Source organism: Castor canadensis, chromosome X (genome assembly GCF_047511655.1).
Source record: "Castor canadensis chromosome X, mCasCan1.hap1v2, whole genome shotgun sequence".
Classification (NCBI taxonomy): domain Eukaryota; kingdom Metazoa; phylum Chordata; class Mammalia; order Rodentia; family Castoridae; genus Castor; species Castor canadensis.
In genome coordinates, this window is record NC_133405.1 from 19,215,988 (window position 1) to 19,233,091 (window position 17,104).

Below are 17,104 nucleotides of genomic sequence, written 5' to 3' on the forward strand. Positions count from 1 at the left end.
GGCGGGGCTGGAACTCGGGGCCCCGCGTGTGGCCCCGAGTCACGCCAGCTGTTAAAGGGCAACGGACGTTCTGCTGCCCGGGATACCGCGCGCCAGGGCGGAGCTTCCAGGATTGGAAAGTTTGAGGTTTGCCCCAACCTGGGACGGGACGCTGCACCCTCCTTGTCAAGGTTCAGGGAGGATGGAGCAGGGGATGGGGATGCTTTGAAAGGTGACATGAAACTTGGCTCTGTGCTGATCTCCTGATTAGCATGCTGTAGCACTTGACTTCCCCCAAGATGTCACCTTCCTTGGGTCATCTTGCAGGCCCTAGGTTGAACTAAAGGAGAATCAGCACTTCAGAGTGCTTTCTCTTCCACACGTCTCATCGCCAGAGTACCCCCCAGCCCCCACCAAAAAATCTCGTTAATCGTATCAAAGTTTGCAGCCCTTCCTTTAGGAGATTGCGCTGGACACCTGGGCAAGGAAGTATTTCTTGCCCAAGTAAGGAAGATTGTAGCCTGCTTTGAAGACTCTCTCTCCCACCTATGCACTAGAATACATGATTTCTATTGACTTCTGTTGAAATCCTTAGGGACTTTTGCATGTGTAATTGGCAAGGTAGTTTAGATTCACTGAGATTGGGTGGCCATATGTTACTAAAAATAGGAATCAGTTCTCCAAAGAAGGTGTCAGAAGCAAACAAACGGTTCCATAGGGGAAAATCAGTACTCCTGCTTGTAGCTTATTCATCTAGAGAGATAGAGTTTGCAATAAATTGTTGTATTCTTTGTTAATACCTAAGACCTTCTGATCTTAGTTTATTTCAGTGATTGAAATTAACCTGTACTCTTGAATTTACAGCATTTCAAAATAAAAACATAAAAGCCATGCAAAACAAAAAAAGGCTTAACTCAAAACCCTCCTTTACATTCTTGCCTCTCCTTCTACATTCAGAATTGAAAATATCCCATGTTAGACTGGAACAGAACTCCATCTTGATTAAAACTGCCCTCATGGTCTCAGCATTTTCCTGAAGGGGTCAAGAAGACAACCTTTACTAGGTCAGTTTCATCTCCTGTGGAGATCCTGGCTGATGAGTTAAAACAGTGTCCATTTATATGCATATGCATTAATATATACATTAGATATATTCGTGATATAAATGTATGGATATGTTTAGTTATGTTTCCTGTGCACTGGTTGTAGCATACCAAAGAAATGTGCTGGTGGAGTGACTGAAGTGATAGAACACCTGCCTAGCAAGGGTGAGGCCCTGAGGCCCTGAGTTCGAACTCCAGTGCTGCCAAAAAAAAAAAAAAAAAGAAAAGAAAAGGAATTCCAAAGAAATAGGCTTCTTTCAACAAACACGTTTTTTCCTATTTTTATACAGAACTTTTTTTTCAGTACTGAGGCTTGAACTCAGGGCCTATACCTTGAGCCACTCCACCAGCCGTTTTTTGTGATAGATTTTTTTCAAGATAGGGTCTCACAAACTATTTCCCCGGGCTGATTTCGAACCATGATCCTCCTGATATCTGCCTCCTGAGTGGCTAGGATTGCAGGCGTGAACCACCAGTGCCTAGCCAGAATTGTTTTAAAATACACTTTGAGTATTTCAACCAGATGAGCATAAGAAAGTTTGCTATTGACTTGTCACCTTTCCCTTCTTGTTTTTCTAAATTCACACATGATTTCTCAGCCTAGAATAAATTATGTAAAAAATACTTTGTACACATTCAGGGAAAGCTACTGAGATTGACAGCCAGATTCTCATAGAGTTTAGAGCTGGAGAACCTGTAAGGTTAGAAAATCTTGAACAGCTTCTACAAGTGGAAGGTCTACTGTAATGGCCAGCTGAATATTCTTTCCAAGTTGCATGTCTACTGTAATGGACAGCTATATATATTCTTTCCAAGTGGTCACTCATTGTAGATAGCTGGAAGTGGTAGAAAATTGTCCCCAGTTTTTATTATCAATTCCAAAGACATGCTGAGAGGTCTTCTGGAAGTATCTGTCAGCCTTGTGACTTTGTTGTTATTTTAGACAAAATTCCATGAACTCACCTATTTTTGTGGTTTCCCGATTGCATATTTCTTTGTTTTCCTATTAGTTTCTTTCTTAATGCTTTACTATCTCAACTCAAGTTGCTTTTTATTGTACAACTAAGATGTGGTGCCACTACTTGCTACCTATGTGATCTGAGAAAGATAGGTTTAGCTTCAGTTTTCTCATTGCTTTAAAACCATTAGCAAGGCTATGCCTTTTCTTTTCTCTGTTTCTTCTTTTTGTGGTGCTGAGGATTGAACTGGGCCTTGGCTGGAGTATGCTAAGTGTGCACTTCCCCAACTGAGCTATATCCGCAGCCCTCCAAAAGTTCCATTCTGATGCACAGTGAAGATGGAAGGAGAACCAGTATTTGGACATGTGACCATTCTAGGTAGAAAAATGTCAAGCAAACAAATATAAACTATACCAAAGTGCCAACACACATCTCTTGTAAACAGGCAGAAAAATGATAAAGTTCAATAAAAGTGATGTGTAAGATTAGTAGAGCACATTTTAGGGAAATGTAAGAAAAACTACAGGATAATGCACATGAGAGTTCTTAACTCTTTAATTGAACTCCTTAATTCCATGTATGGCTGCATCTAAAATGCCTCACAATCCTGGGCATCTCTGGGAAGGGCCTGGAGAAGAACACTGAAAAATCTGTTTTATCCTTGTTTAAGAGCATAGGAGATACGCCCCTATGCTATTGCACACAAGTCTGGTTACCACATATTAAGAAAAACTAAATTAACGGTTATGATAGGTAGTTAAAATAATTAAGGAAATGTGTGCTTGTGCGGCAGAGAACTAATGAAGCCTGAGATGTTAGTGGCCACTGAGAAAAGCTATCTGGGACTTATAGGGATAGTTTGACTTCTTCCTTCCCTATTTTAATTCCTTTTATTTCTTGCTCTTGTCTTATTGATCTAGCTAGAAATTCCACAAAACTGTATTGAATTGGAGTGGAGACAGCAGACAGCCCTGTCTCTCAATTCTTTTTAAACATATTTTTATAGTTTTGTCATGTTGCTCTAAAACAGGATTACATATTAATTTCAAGTTATGCCTATGTTAAGGTAATTATAATATCTATACTCTTTTGAGGCCTGAGCTATATTTTAAGTATTGCCCTGACGGTGTGCTGGACATTATTTAACAACAAAATACTTTGATAGAAATGATCATTATCTTCTTCTTGCTGATTGCATAAATTTCAGTAGTTAGGGAATTTAACCATCTTTACATACTTAATAAATTTTGGACCTTAGAGTTGGGTGTGATATCTTATGCCTATAAGCAGTGCTACTCAGGAAGTGGGATCAGGAGGATCATGATCCAAGAGACATCATGTCAAAAACTGAAGTCCTCTTTGAAAAATAACTTCAAAAATGGCTGTGTTTGTCACTTGAGTTTTATAGTGCATGTCTAGCAAGTACAAGTCCCTGAGTTCAAACACCAGTGTTCTCCCCACTTTTGTGAAGCTACCAGTATTTTTGATGGAAGCCTGTTTCTCTATTGTGTTAATGACAATATTCATTATAATGTTTCATAGTCATTAATGCTTCTAATGAAGAGATAATCTATGATTAAATCTTGCTCAAAACAGTGAGGTTAGCCAGGCTCAGAAACCAAAAATCATATGTTCTCCCTCATATGCAGGCTTTAGATCTAGTGCAAATGCAGCAATGCGGTTGGACTTGGGTCACATGATAAGGGGAGAGCACACACAGGAGGTATGAGGACAGGTAAGAAACACAAAACATGATAGGATTTGATGTCCTCACTGCAGAGGAACTACTACAGAAATTTTAAAGCGACAGAAGTCAATATGAGAAGGGGATCAGGAACTAGAAAAAAGGACAGTTAGAGATGAACCAACTTAGAATGTAACACATTTGTACATGGAAGCAATGCTAGGAATCTCTCTGTATAGCTATCCTTATCTCAACTAGCAAAAACTCTTTGTCTTTCTTATCATTGCTTATGTTTTCTCTTCAACAAAATTAGAGATAAGGGCAGAAGAGTTTCTGCCTGGAAGTGTGGGGGCATGGGGGGGAGAGGGAAGGGGCAGAAGATATTGGGGAGAAATGACCCAAACAAGGTATGCACATATGAATAAATGAGAAATAAATAACAAAAATCTTGCTCAAAACACATCTCAGAAAATTATTACCATATGTCTTCATAAAAGTTGGTTTTCTTTAGTAATGAATGTTATGAAAAGACACTTTTTAAAAAAAATTACAGCTCTCCTGTCAATACATTACTGGAAACTGTGGGCAAATTTCAGTTTTGTACATTATGTTCCTTTTGCCCAAAACGTGTGTAATAAAATAAAGGTGCCATATGAGTCACAAAAACTTTGTTGGTAGATAATATATTTAGATAATTCAAATAAGTGGTTGACACTAATATTATTTAGAAAGTAGTGGTATGTAAATATTTTTCTTTTAACCATCAAAATACATCCTCAATCCTACAATATATTAATTCCATGACTGTTTTTCCTATGATATCCTCTGACTGGCTCATGCAATTGTCAATTCATGATAACATACCATTCTATCATTTATAATATAGTTATTACCTTTTCAAAAATCATTAATAAAGGTAATTTCCTTCAAGGAATATTAACTAAAACAAGTCACAAATTTTACCTGTTCAAAATGAAAGAGAAGAGATGATATATACTTACAGAGCCTTACCCAAATTAATGTCTATCTTGTAAGAATGTGGCAAGTATGAGGATAAAATACTCAGAAAAATATTAAGAATTTTAACTGTCAATTTAAACACAATTTTCCATAAATTATATAAATATATAAAAATCTATTTTGGGTATGTGGTTTCACTGATGGATTATTCTCCTGAAGAAAGAATATTGCAAGGAAAGCTTAAGATATCAAAGAAGACATACTTGGTAATATATTGCTTATCATGGTCAGAATGTATAGGGTATAAAAAGAAGTATGGGAAACATAGATAGGGAGGATAGCGGTTTAAGGCCAGCCCTGTCAAAAACTTAGTAAGACCCCAATCTCACCAAGGAGCCAGGCAGGGTGTTGTGCCCGGGTGATCCTTGACATGTGGGAGACACAGGTAGGATGATCACAGGTGTTTTGCCTCTAGCAAAAAGCAAGACCCTGCCTGGAAAATAACTAGAAGCCAAAAATGGTTGGAGATGTGATTCAAGTGAGAGAGCCCCTTGTCTTGGAAGTTCACAGCTTTGAGTTCAACCTCTGTATTGCCAAAAAACAATAAAAGGAGTGGAGAGTAATTTGTTAGAATATGATATTAGGCACTGAAAATGATGGTTTGTATCATAAAGGAACACTTTTCAAATAAGAAAAAGTAATGTGATAGATAATACAAAAATATTTATCATGAATGAAAATGTACTTTTTACCGAATAGAGTTTTATTTACTTAACGGTACAATTTTTTATACAAAAACTCAGGAGAATTTGTCTTCTATAACTCTGTTCTTATCAATTTTGAAAGTTTGGATCAGATACTACATCAATCTATTGAATAAAAAATTGAGAATTAAATTTTCAAGATACAGAAGCTTTGGATCTGTAACTTCCTTTTTTAAATGTCTTTCCTAATTTTTATTTATTGTTTTATTTGTATACCTCTTACAAGTTTATTTATTGCTTATTTTTTCCCTTGCAAATTAAAAATAGTGCCGTTTGGAGACATGTGGGCATACCATATCGTTAACATTTGGAAGGGGGAGACAAATTGTGGATTATCACTTAAACTTGATTAAAACACAATTGTAATGAAGTAAAGCAAAGAAATTGGAGAATCCGTTCTGTTCATCTACCTTACCTTTTGCATTGTACGATCAGTATCTGTATACACGTCTGCACCTCTAAATTAATTTTCGGGTCACCCCTTCACTTTAGGACCTTCCATATTCCCTACTTCCTCTGCGGCGCTTCAACCATCACATCCGGGTCCCCCAGCCCCTTATATTACTTGCCTGCGCAGTTGCCGTGGACCGTTAGGATAGCTCACATCGCTGGGCAATGCTAACACAAGAGCAGAAAGCCAGGAGAGGGTAAGGAAGTTCCAAATTTAAGTACGAAAGTGAGTTTGAGTGACAGAAGAGACAACGCAAAGCTAAATCATTTCGTTTAATGAGAAATACCCGAATTTTGATTTTTCTCTCAGGATTTAATTGGAAAATTTTAAATGTACGAGTAAATTGTACATTGTGTATGTGTGTATATATATATATATATATATACAAATGTGTATATTTAATTAAATATTGTATATGTAATGTAAGTAATGGGGATGTGTAAAGCCGTGTGTATGGGAAGGAGCTAGGGTTCGTTATGCTAAAAATACCCTTTATGTAGGGACCCTTAGAAAGTAAAGCCGGCAAAGAACCCGGATTTTGTTCTTGAGTACGGGGATGGGTTTAAAGTTTGTGGAGTCTGGGAAGGGAAAAAAGGTTGAAAACCTTTTTGTTGGAGTGAAAATCAGTCTTATTACTATTTTAACTCCTTACCCCTCCTGTGGTGGTTCACCTTTATTTTTTTTCCTTTGTTATATTTGGACAAGCAGTCTAGTCCTGGATTGATTGTTGGACGTATTGCCGGGAGCCATTTTGTTTCACTTACGCTTTTTTTTTCTTTTCCGGGACAACATAGAGTCACAATAGAAAAAAAAGGCAGGATATTCTGTCACTACAATTAAAAACTTGTCCTGTTACTCCAAGAGCAAAATCCTTACCTGCTTGTCTGAAATAACAAAACTTTAGGTATTTGTTATAATTTCTGTCAGTTACTTTAAACATTGTGGCCGAAGTTTACTTTTGCCTCATAAAGGCTACAATTTTCATTGCTTTTAGCAGTTAGCATTTTAAGTATGTAAACGTTTGGCAAACACAATTTTAAGCTGAGAGTATTACATATGTAATCATGATAAGGGGAAAAACTGGAAAATACGTAGCATTTTGTAAATGAATTTGTACATTTTGTAAAAATAATTGGGTTCAAAAAATGAATTTTTAAAATAACTTTTAACATATTTTTAGGTGAAAACCGACCGCTTTGAAAACTCAGATGACCATAAGTAATTCGTATTGCTTATTTTATATTGCTAAAACAATACATATGAAATGTTTTCACTTTGAAAATATAATTATGTGAGGAATGGGTATGTTATTTAGCTTTACTCATTCCACTATAATATTGTGAACCATAAAGATGTATCATTTTTCAATGTAAATTTTTAAAAGTTACAACCTGAATATTCAACTCAAAAGGATTACAATAGTATTTTCCATTTCTTTTTTTTTTTTGTGGTACTGGGGCTTGAACTCAGGGCCTTTACTGTTAGTCACTCCACCAGCCCTTTTTTGTGATGGATATTTTCCAGATAGGATCTCATGAACTATTTGCTTGGGCTGGCTTCAAATGACAATCCTCCTTATCTCTCCCTCCTGAGTAGACAGAATTACAGGTATGAGCCACAGGCACAGGGCCCATTTCATTTTACAACCGAGTTTTTTTTTAATCTGATACATATAGAAACCAGAACTTTGGCCTAATATGTCATTGCTACTTTTTGCCTTATGTATTAAAAGGTTTCAGTTTTTAGAAGTAAAAAACATTATCAGTCTATTTACAGTACTTTTCTTGAATTTTAAATGTAGTGTAAAAATTGGAACCATTTGGCCCACTTAACAGCAAAATGATGCAAGTTGTTCGGCCTGGAAAACTCTTCATAGGAGGCCTCAATGCAGAGACCAATGCAAAGTCTATTGAAGCAGTGTTTGGAAAATTTGGACACATACTAGAAGGTAATTGAAGTTAAGAATCAATCTATGTATCGTTCAAAGTAAATATAAACTATAAAAATGTCTTTTTATTGAAACTTTACATGACTAGGACTGTCATTTTCTGGGTTTAACATTTCCTTATTTTTACAAAAGCACTGATGCATGGGATGGGTAAAGTGTTGCCCTAAGCATCTCTTACTACTGAAGATAAAAACAATTAATATGCTGTGGGTGTTGGTGTGAAATGTGGTGAGAAAGGCTAACTGTGAAGTCTTTTACATATAATATTGAGAATACTAATATAATATGAAACAAAATTTTAGATTACATTTAAGATGATTTTTAAATGGTTGATGATAATGCTGTGTTTGTTGTATGAGAGCTTTGTGACAGATTGTTTAAGGACTGACAATTTTGTTGAATGGAAGTTTAACCTTTATGTTTACATAATTTAAAAGTTTACATGTATTACAGTTCTATTGATGAAGCATTGAGAAACGAAGAAGTCTAGAGGCTTTGCTTTTATTACTTTTGAAAGCCCTGCAGATGCTAAGGTAGGAATGGAAAGGTAGGAATCTTTTAATAATAATCTAGATCTGTTCAGCAAGTAACAGTATTTATAGATCTTTCCCATTTTTCTCCAGTGTTGCTTTTTCTTTTGGCAATAATGGAGATTGAACTAAGGGCCTTGTACTTTTTAAGTAGAGCTCTGCATCTTGAGCCCCTTTGTGAGCCCTTTTTGGTTGGTTATTTTTGAGATTAGTATTTCACTTTATGTCCAGACCAGCATGGACCATGATCCTCCTGTTAGTACTTGCACTTGTAGCTGGGATGACAGGCACCCACTACCACTGCACCCAGCCATTGGTTGAGATGTGGTCTTGTGGATTTTTACCCAGAATGGACTTAAACTGAGATCCTCCCAATCTCTGTATACCAAGAAGCAGGGATTCAGGTTTGAGACACCATGCCTGGCCATTTTTCTACAAATTTTAAGTTGGCAAAATGCCATATAACTACAATTATTTACCCATGGTTCTTTTTTGTTACATAATCACTCAAAAATTGTTGGAAGGAGATTGAAACACCATATTAATTAACGTACATTATACTTAATTTTGTTAGTATTCCAGTGTAAATGTGACTAGGTTGTTAGCCTCCAAAAAACTGCTAAACTTTAGAAGAAAACCCCACAAGAATAGTAGAAGAAATAGGATAGTGTTTGCAAAAAAACCCAAAAAGTGCTATTTCAGTTCATGGAAGTAGAAAGACATACAAGAAGGAACAGTTAATTCCTACTTTTACAGGAATAATAGTTTTGATTCAAATTCCAAAAGATATAATGCATTTTATGCTCACTCTATCATATATTTGTTCATTGTTGAATTACCTTCAGCAAGTTTAAACTTTCTTTATTGTGATCCATGGATGCTAATTGCCTTTATTTCTGAAATATAATGTTAAACTCTTGATACATGAACACAGTATTTTCTTCGTGTTTTACTTTCATGTTAAAGTTTTAAAGAAACTTAACAGTGAGATTTGGCTCACAGTTTCCATTAGGTATAAACACATGAAGAATAATTATTAGTAATCCAATTTCCCTCTAAAGTCTTCAGTTGAACTGATGATTTAATCAGTGCTTAATCACTGAACACTTTTATTATATAGAAAGATGAAGAAATTTTAACTGACTCCTGAATACTGAACCGACATAGCCACTCCAAATCTGGTGTTAATGTACTATTTTCAGAGATGCCATTCTGTACTGGATAGGAAAAGGAATACAGTTTTATTTTTTAGAAGAAACTGTTGAAAATTATTTGAAACTTTTACTTGTAACCACTGTTAAACATTATATCTAATTTTTAAGGGAATTTGTGTCAAATATTTAGCTGTTTTCATAATCAAATTTATAATTCAGTGGATGTAATTTTCTAAAGTAGAATTACAGAGTTGAAGACAATGAAAGTTGCCAATTAATATTCTGCCATATATGAGAATATAATCTTCCTAGGAAATTGGAATATAAATATGTTTCTAGTTATAAAAATTATTTTTCATTATTTAGCATATATTTCTTAAATGCTCTTAAAAGTTAACAGAACTTAAGTCAATTAGTATTATTGTATAAATTGTAAAAAGTGTAAGTCTGTTTTCACATTATACTGACAGTTCAGACTTCTAATGGATATCTCCTTGAGTTTTGGATCATATTTGTGTGTAGGCTTGTGTATTTGGGGTTTTGTCAGTAGGATGTTTTAAAAAAAGATTGTTTGACACGACACTTACATAAAGAATGCTTAATTCTGTTTCTCCCAATACTTAACTGTTTTCACCTTACCTGGACTTTAACTATAATTAAATTACAAGGTTTAACTCCTACTTTACTCTCCAGTTCTCCCCACACCTCTTTCACACCAATACAAAATGAGTATTTTTGAGTACTTTTCTGAGTTTTACAAACTTACTTTTGAATTACACAAACATAAGTATTTGAATTTTATGATAAAACATACTTTTAAATCTGTCAGTTTTGACAAATACCTTATTCTTAGTACCAAAATATTTTAATAGCAATTTATAAGTATTAGCTAAACATTGGCTATTAAAATATTGATACTACTTAACTAAGAATATTGTGTTTTCAATACAGATGATGGTGGATATACTTTTAATCTCAGAAGAAGTTGTTCTGGGACCCTTCCCATTTAAAAGAGTTCCATCTTCAAGAAGTGGGGGTCCTCCTTCTAAAAGATCTGCTCCTTCCCCAACAAGAAGCACTAATGGGATGGGAGGATGAGGTAAATGCTGCTTAGTAAAAGACACAGTAATGGAGTTAGTTTCTTACAGATGAGATAAACCTATTTAAAACTCAATATTAAAGTTTAAGAAATAAAATAGAAGTACCTGTATGTATTTATTGATTGAGATCATTTTTTGCATTCAGGTAGAATTTCAGATTCACGGTAAGGAAAGAGTTTCAGATTATAGATGCAGTATGCAATTAGCTACTACACCGGGGAATGCAAAAAAAGAATAGTATATTATTGTTACAGAAGGGAAGATGTATTAAATTCATTTTCTGTTTTTATTTTCAGCTATTGAAATATAAATATAAACCTATTTTAAAAGTTTATATTTTATAGGTTTATAAAATAGGTTTATAGAATATAAACCTATTTTAAGTTAAGAAGCATATCTACATTTGTAAATGTTTTTGCTATGTTAATAAGCACCAATTAAAGGGAATCCTACACAGTATAGCATATAAGCAAGGACAAAAGTGTTGAAAGCACAGTATACTGAGGATTTAAAGTGGCTGTTTGAAAGGATAGTGTAGAGGGTTTTGGAGGGTAAATATGGTGGAAATATGTGCTCATGTATGAAAATGGAAAAATGAGGCATGTTGAAACTTAACAGGGATGGGGGGATAAAGGAGAATGATGGGAGGGGGAGAATTCAACTGTGATATTTTGCAAGACATTTTGTAAATGGCACGATGTACTCCCAGTACAAAATAATACAAAAAAACCCCACTTATTTGGAGAATGACTTGTACTGAAATTCAAGAGTTCTAGAGTTAAAAAATTATGACTGTATTAAATGAGTACTACTGGCAGAAATGAAGTCAAAGGAAAGAGTGCAGAAAATTCCCAAAATGCATGTACAAGAATAGAATAAACCCTTAAAATTGTATAAAACGGCATAAAAAACAGAGGGTTAAACTTAAAGTATATGCTTGTTTGGAGCTATCACAATGAAACTCCTTTGAACAATTCATGCATGCTAATTAAAAAGAGGTGGGAATTACAAATAATAAAATTCAAACAACGTTTAAATGTAGTAAAACACCAAATTTCTTATCAAAGTTAATAGAATTCAGTCTCTTTCCCAAATACATGGTATATCATGTAACAGCAAAAAAAATTATTTGCTATAATTTGTTGGTCATTGATCATCTAGGGAGATCCCATGGTGTACAAGCAACATACCACCACTGGCGTAAAAAATCACTAAGATGTTCACAGCACCCCACAAGAAGGCTGAAGTGGAAGTCTGTAGAAATGGGTTTAGGGGCTACATTAACAATTGGAAATGTTTAAAAATTTGTAACAAAAGAGAATGTTTTAAAAAACATAGAATACTAATGTCTTTATTTATGGTTAGGAAGGATGTTTTCAACAGAAACATAGAATTTATCTAGGGTTCATAACTATGAACAACCTATTTGGTTGTTTTTTTTTTCAGCCCTTGAAAACTGCTGTGTTACTTCCTCCTGGTTTCCATGGTTTCGGATGGCAAATCCGGTTATTAAATCATTGTTCTACTGTAGGTAAGTCATCATCTCAGTTTTCTCTCAACTTAGTTTCTTGGAATTTGAGGGATTTTTTTGTCAGTATTTTCAGAAGTTTAATTATGATGGTTCTTATTGTGAATTTCTTTGATTTTATTCTATTTGGGGTTCACTTAGCTTTTTTTTTAGTATAAACTTTTACTTTTAATTACAAAGCCACACACTGAACCTTTATTCAGAACAATCTGGCAAAGTGGCTCAAGTAGTAAAGTGCCCACCTAGCAAGAGAGAGGCCTGAGTTCAAACCCCAGTACTGCCAAAAACAGAAACAAAAAACCCTGTATTTGATGACTGAAGCAAAAATTATAATGCCATCTGATATGGTCCCCAGTGTGTACTGAGGAAATGCTTAACCAATTATATTTAAAATTGAGGGAGGGTAAGGGGACATACATGGAAGTGAAATTTGTACACCTCACCACAGTATATTATATATTATATCCAGAAAAACCACAAACAAAACTTTGCAAGAAGATATACCAAAAACACTATAAATAAATCAAAATGGAATTTTAAAAATATTCATTTAATGCACAGGAAAGCAAGAAAAGGAGTATGCAGGAACAAGAAGACACACAGAAACTAGCAATAAAATGGCAGACTTGTATTTAAGTAAATGATTTTAATATGTCAACTGAAGATGGATTGGCATATAGATGACCCATCTATGATAGCCACAAGAAGCTATTATTTAGTGTGTATCAGAGGATGGAAAGACATGAAAATAGAAGTGGTTCTATTCATATTAGATAGAGTAGATTTCCCATAGACAATTGCCAAGGGCAGAAAGGGTTATTAAATAATGATAAAGGGCTCAATCCACCAACAAAATCCAGTGACCCTGGCTGTGTATGTACTATCGTGTAGCCAGCCCCACGCTGGAGTCACCTCCAAAACAGCAAGCAGCAGAGTTCCCACTGGGTGTGTCACAAACTGTCTGAGATAGGTCAATTGTGGATCCAAAGAAGAAGCGTTAAGGTCAGAGCGAGCAGTCCACAGCATTTATTATGGGAATGTGAGAACAGAGGGGCGTTGCAGCGTTTCAGCAATACAAGAGGGTTCTACCCAGGTGTGCCTGAACTGGAACTCTCACACACAGCCAATGGAAATGCCAACTCGGGCCAGCCAGAGAGGAGGGGTGAAGGAGGATGATGGAAGGGGATGAAACTAAGATACACTGTAAACACATATGTAAATGTCACAACAAAACCTCCCCCTGTACAACTAATATATGCCAATAAAAAGTAAATAAAAATGGTAAAAAAAAAAAATAAAAAACATAGAATATATTAGGTTGGGTTTTTGTTAAATTTTGATAAGTACCATTGATAGTGCTTTTATATTAAAAACCACATTTTTATAAACATAATAAGACGAATGGTCAGAGTAAATGAATGGAAATTACAATATTGGACTAGAAGTTTTAAGAAATTTGTAGTAAAGTTATGCATTAATGATGAGTGATTAAAAACTGTAAAGAATAAAACCAACACCAGGAGCTGGAACTTATGACTATATACTCACATTACAGAGGTTGGAAGGAGGCTGATTGGCTCTAGGCCAGCCAGTACAAAAACCTAGACACAATATCAATAGATAAGCTTGGCATGTGGTACATACCTGTCTTTCCAGCTACAGAAAATGCATAAATAGGTTGCTGTTTAGGCCTGGGAAAAATAAGATATCCATTTAAAAAATAAAGCAAAAAGGCAAATACTGTGTATTGCTGGAGTTGGCAGGTCAAACAGACACGGTGTTATACACCCTAAGAACGGAGAGCCATGAGGTGATCCCACAATCTAGTGTAAAGTAGAAAGTTCCAGTATTTGCCTGTCTCGGAGCATTGCTAACCCACAAGCTCCTTGCACAACAGATTGACTTAGTTGCTTCCCGTGACAGTTCTATTTACAATTTTTTAGGGAAATACACAAAAACTTTGCTAAGCAGCCTTTGCCATCTTGACTGTGGCCCCTTGTTACTGTTACAAGTCAAGATTGGAGGAGTCCCTCTCTTGCTGTCTTCCACACATAGATCATTGAGGACATGCTCTTCCTGCTGCTGCCCCTTTGCTAACTTGGTTAGAACTCCCTGATGTTCAACACCACCAGGACCACCTCCTTCCCTAATGCAGACTTCTCTATTACCACCAAGTCTTAGAAGTGCATGGGAACCTGTGTAGAAGTTGGAGAGCCTGCTTCATCCTGGCCTTCAGATAGTAACTGCAACGCCTAGTCCTCCCCTCCTGATCCCCTGGGGTTCTGCTTTATAGCCTGAGCATGGGTCACTCCAGATGAAAGGCCACCCCACAAGCAGACCCTATAATGGTTTTCTCTGGAGCCAAACAGGTCCTGAATTCCCTTATACTCAAATTGATGGGGTGATGGTTCTCAGCACTGGTAACACCAGGAGCCTGGGTATAGGGTGGGACTTGTGGGATTTAATCCCTCTCTCCATACACTTAAATCACTGCTGGTGTGTGTGTTGGGGGGCGGGGGACAGTCACCAAAACCTCCAGGCTGTCAGACCACAGTCTTAGCACAGAAGTTTCTTCTGTCAAAGGCAGGAGGTATCTCCATCCTTCACAAACACTAAAGCCTGCAAGTATCCTAACATATCACTTAGCTTCTGCTCCTGACCAGGGCACTGAGTGACTGCATCACACCTAGAACAACCTCCATCACTAACACTGCCGTGTCTATCTCCACCAAGGCTTCGAAGTGCTTCGGAACCCCAACAGGAAATGGAGAGTCTGCCTTATCTTGGCCTCCAGATACTGGCTGCACAGCCCAGTTCTCCCCACCCAGGCCTCTAGGGTGCTACTCTGCAGTCTGTGTAATGGCCACTCTAGATGCAAAGCCATACCCTGCACAGACATTGTTCCTTGTTTCCTCTGAAGCTCACCAGGATCTGCAATCCCCTGTACTGTCCATGCAGGGGTTCTGTATCTGGGCACACACAGCAGTGATCAGACTAAAGGAGCAGTACTACAGGTCTGGCCTTCCTGCTAGACCGAGTATGGGGAGGAATTATGGGATTTAACTCCTCAATGATGTACTTAAACCACCACTGGGGGCACCAGCAAGTTGTGCAGGCTGATAGACTGGAGGACTGGTACAAAGATGTCTTCTGAGAAAGGCAGGAAACATCCATCCTACACAAACATGAAGTCCAAAAGCATACTTAGGTATCATTTAGTCTCTGTTTTGAACAAGGCCATTAAGTGACCACACCATATCTAGAGCCTTCACCAGGAAATAACACAAGTGAGTCTGCAATTTATAAGAAGAGACTGACAGTCAGTCCATCCCTGAAGAGAAAAACCCCATTTGTCTGGCCAAATGCTGATTTTTCTGTGCCATGTCATAGTGCAGCTAATGGCAGCCTCAACAATTTAGTAATTGATGGTTTGGAGTGACTTGGTTGGTGTTCACAGGGATACTAAATAGAGGGGTTGGAGGCTGGATTCATCTTGCAGTGGAACTCATCTGTTCAAGAGGGCAGATACCTGCCTAGTCACTTTCAGGTAGAGCTTTCTAATGGTCATAGGGACCATTTTCCTCTTTTTCTGTACCAAGGGACTGCTGGACAAAATGTCCAGTGGGAGTTTTTGTCTTACTCTACATCAGTGGATCTTCTAGTTGTTCTGGACCTTGGGGTTTATAATACTGTTCCTATCTATACTGCCAACTCTGGCAATTCATAGTATGCCCAGGAATCTGAGCTTTAGGAAACTGTGGGAGCTGCCTGATAATCTCAGTAGTGGTAATGACTGGATCTGTTGTGTTCTTGTCTGATACGGTCCTAACATACTTAAAATTTCACATAGAAAACTGTTCCACTACTCCACATGATTTGTGTCTGCTTTCATAGATTTTTGTGTGCAAAATATGTGGTTAGAAGGAATTCCTCATGGTGACAAAGTAAACATGGAAAGGGAAGGAGTTTAACACTGGTGTAAAAACATCTTAGTCCAAAGCAAGAAGAAATGTCCAGCCCATACTGTGCAAAGCCCAGCCTCAGCTGTGGTGGAGGAAATCCCTTGCCTGATGGAATGCTTCTCCCAGGATCACATCTGCTTTGGCAAGGCAATTGAGGGTTGCCAGGTTTAAGTTTAGTCATGGTATCCCTAATCAGTATTCACATTCTACAGTCTAATGCAAATTGACATCAGTGACAGGACTGTAGTAGGGCCACTTTTATCTAAGTGATAATTGTCTCCAGCTGTGACTTCCTGAGCTACTACCCAGTGTTTCTCTAGAGAAGTGAGGGTCTGAGATAGCAATAGCATTACATCTTTCCAGCTCAGTTCAAAGTTTTGGCTGACTTCTCTAAATGCCTGGATGTACTCATCTGGGTTTTCTGTGTAATTTCCTAAATCCCTTTTTATATTTCTTTAAGTTCACTCACTCTGAAAGAAACATAAGCTCTGTGCCCTCCAGGAATTAACTGGAGTGGGTAGAGTCCTGTGGGACAGCTTTCAGTGTGTGAGGTAGCTGGGTAAGGAGGAAGACAGGGAGCTGATGGAGCATAAGATGGGATTTTTGGTTCAAGGGAGTTTGGGGGCTTGTTGCAAAGGGTTACCATGGCCTGGGTATCTAGCCTGCATTTGTTTAGCCATTCTGGGTGGTCTCTTAGGAAAAAGAACAACTAAACATATGGAACTTCGGTCCACTTTCCCTCCTTTTTACAGAACATATCTAATTGAAGAATGGTATTATAATTAAGGCTCCCGCCTTCTGGCCATCTTTCCTCATCTCCCAGAGGATATTGTGGCCAAGCCTGGGTGCAGTAAAACTTGAGTGGCTTTTGCTGAAGACTTTCTGGATCAAGATCTTTCCAATGTTTTCATAAGCAGGCAAGGGGGGATGCTTCCTGGATCCTTGAGGCTTGATTTCCCATCTAAAAAAGGGAAACAAGGGA

At 37.1% G+C, this 17,104-nt stretch overlaps 1 protein-coding gene across 1 annotated transcript in view; it reads left to right on the plus strand.

The window, feature by feature from the left end:
• Window positions 1-10,385: 10,385 nt before the first annotated feature.
• Window positions 10,386-17,104, plus strand: part of LOC141419413 (uncharacterized) — a 30,206-nt gene continuing 23,487 nt past the window's right edge. The window contains exons 1-2 of the mRNA XM_074062202.1: window positions 10,386-10,631; window positions 12,079-12,163. The gene's annotated coding sequence lies outside the window, so the exon portion shown is untranslated. The remainder of the gene's footprint in view (window positions 10,632-12,078; window positions 12,164-17,104) is intronic.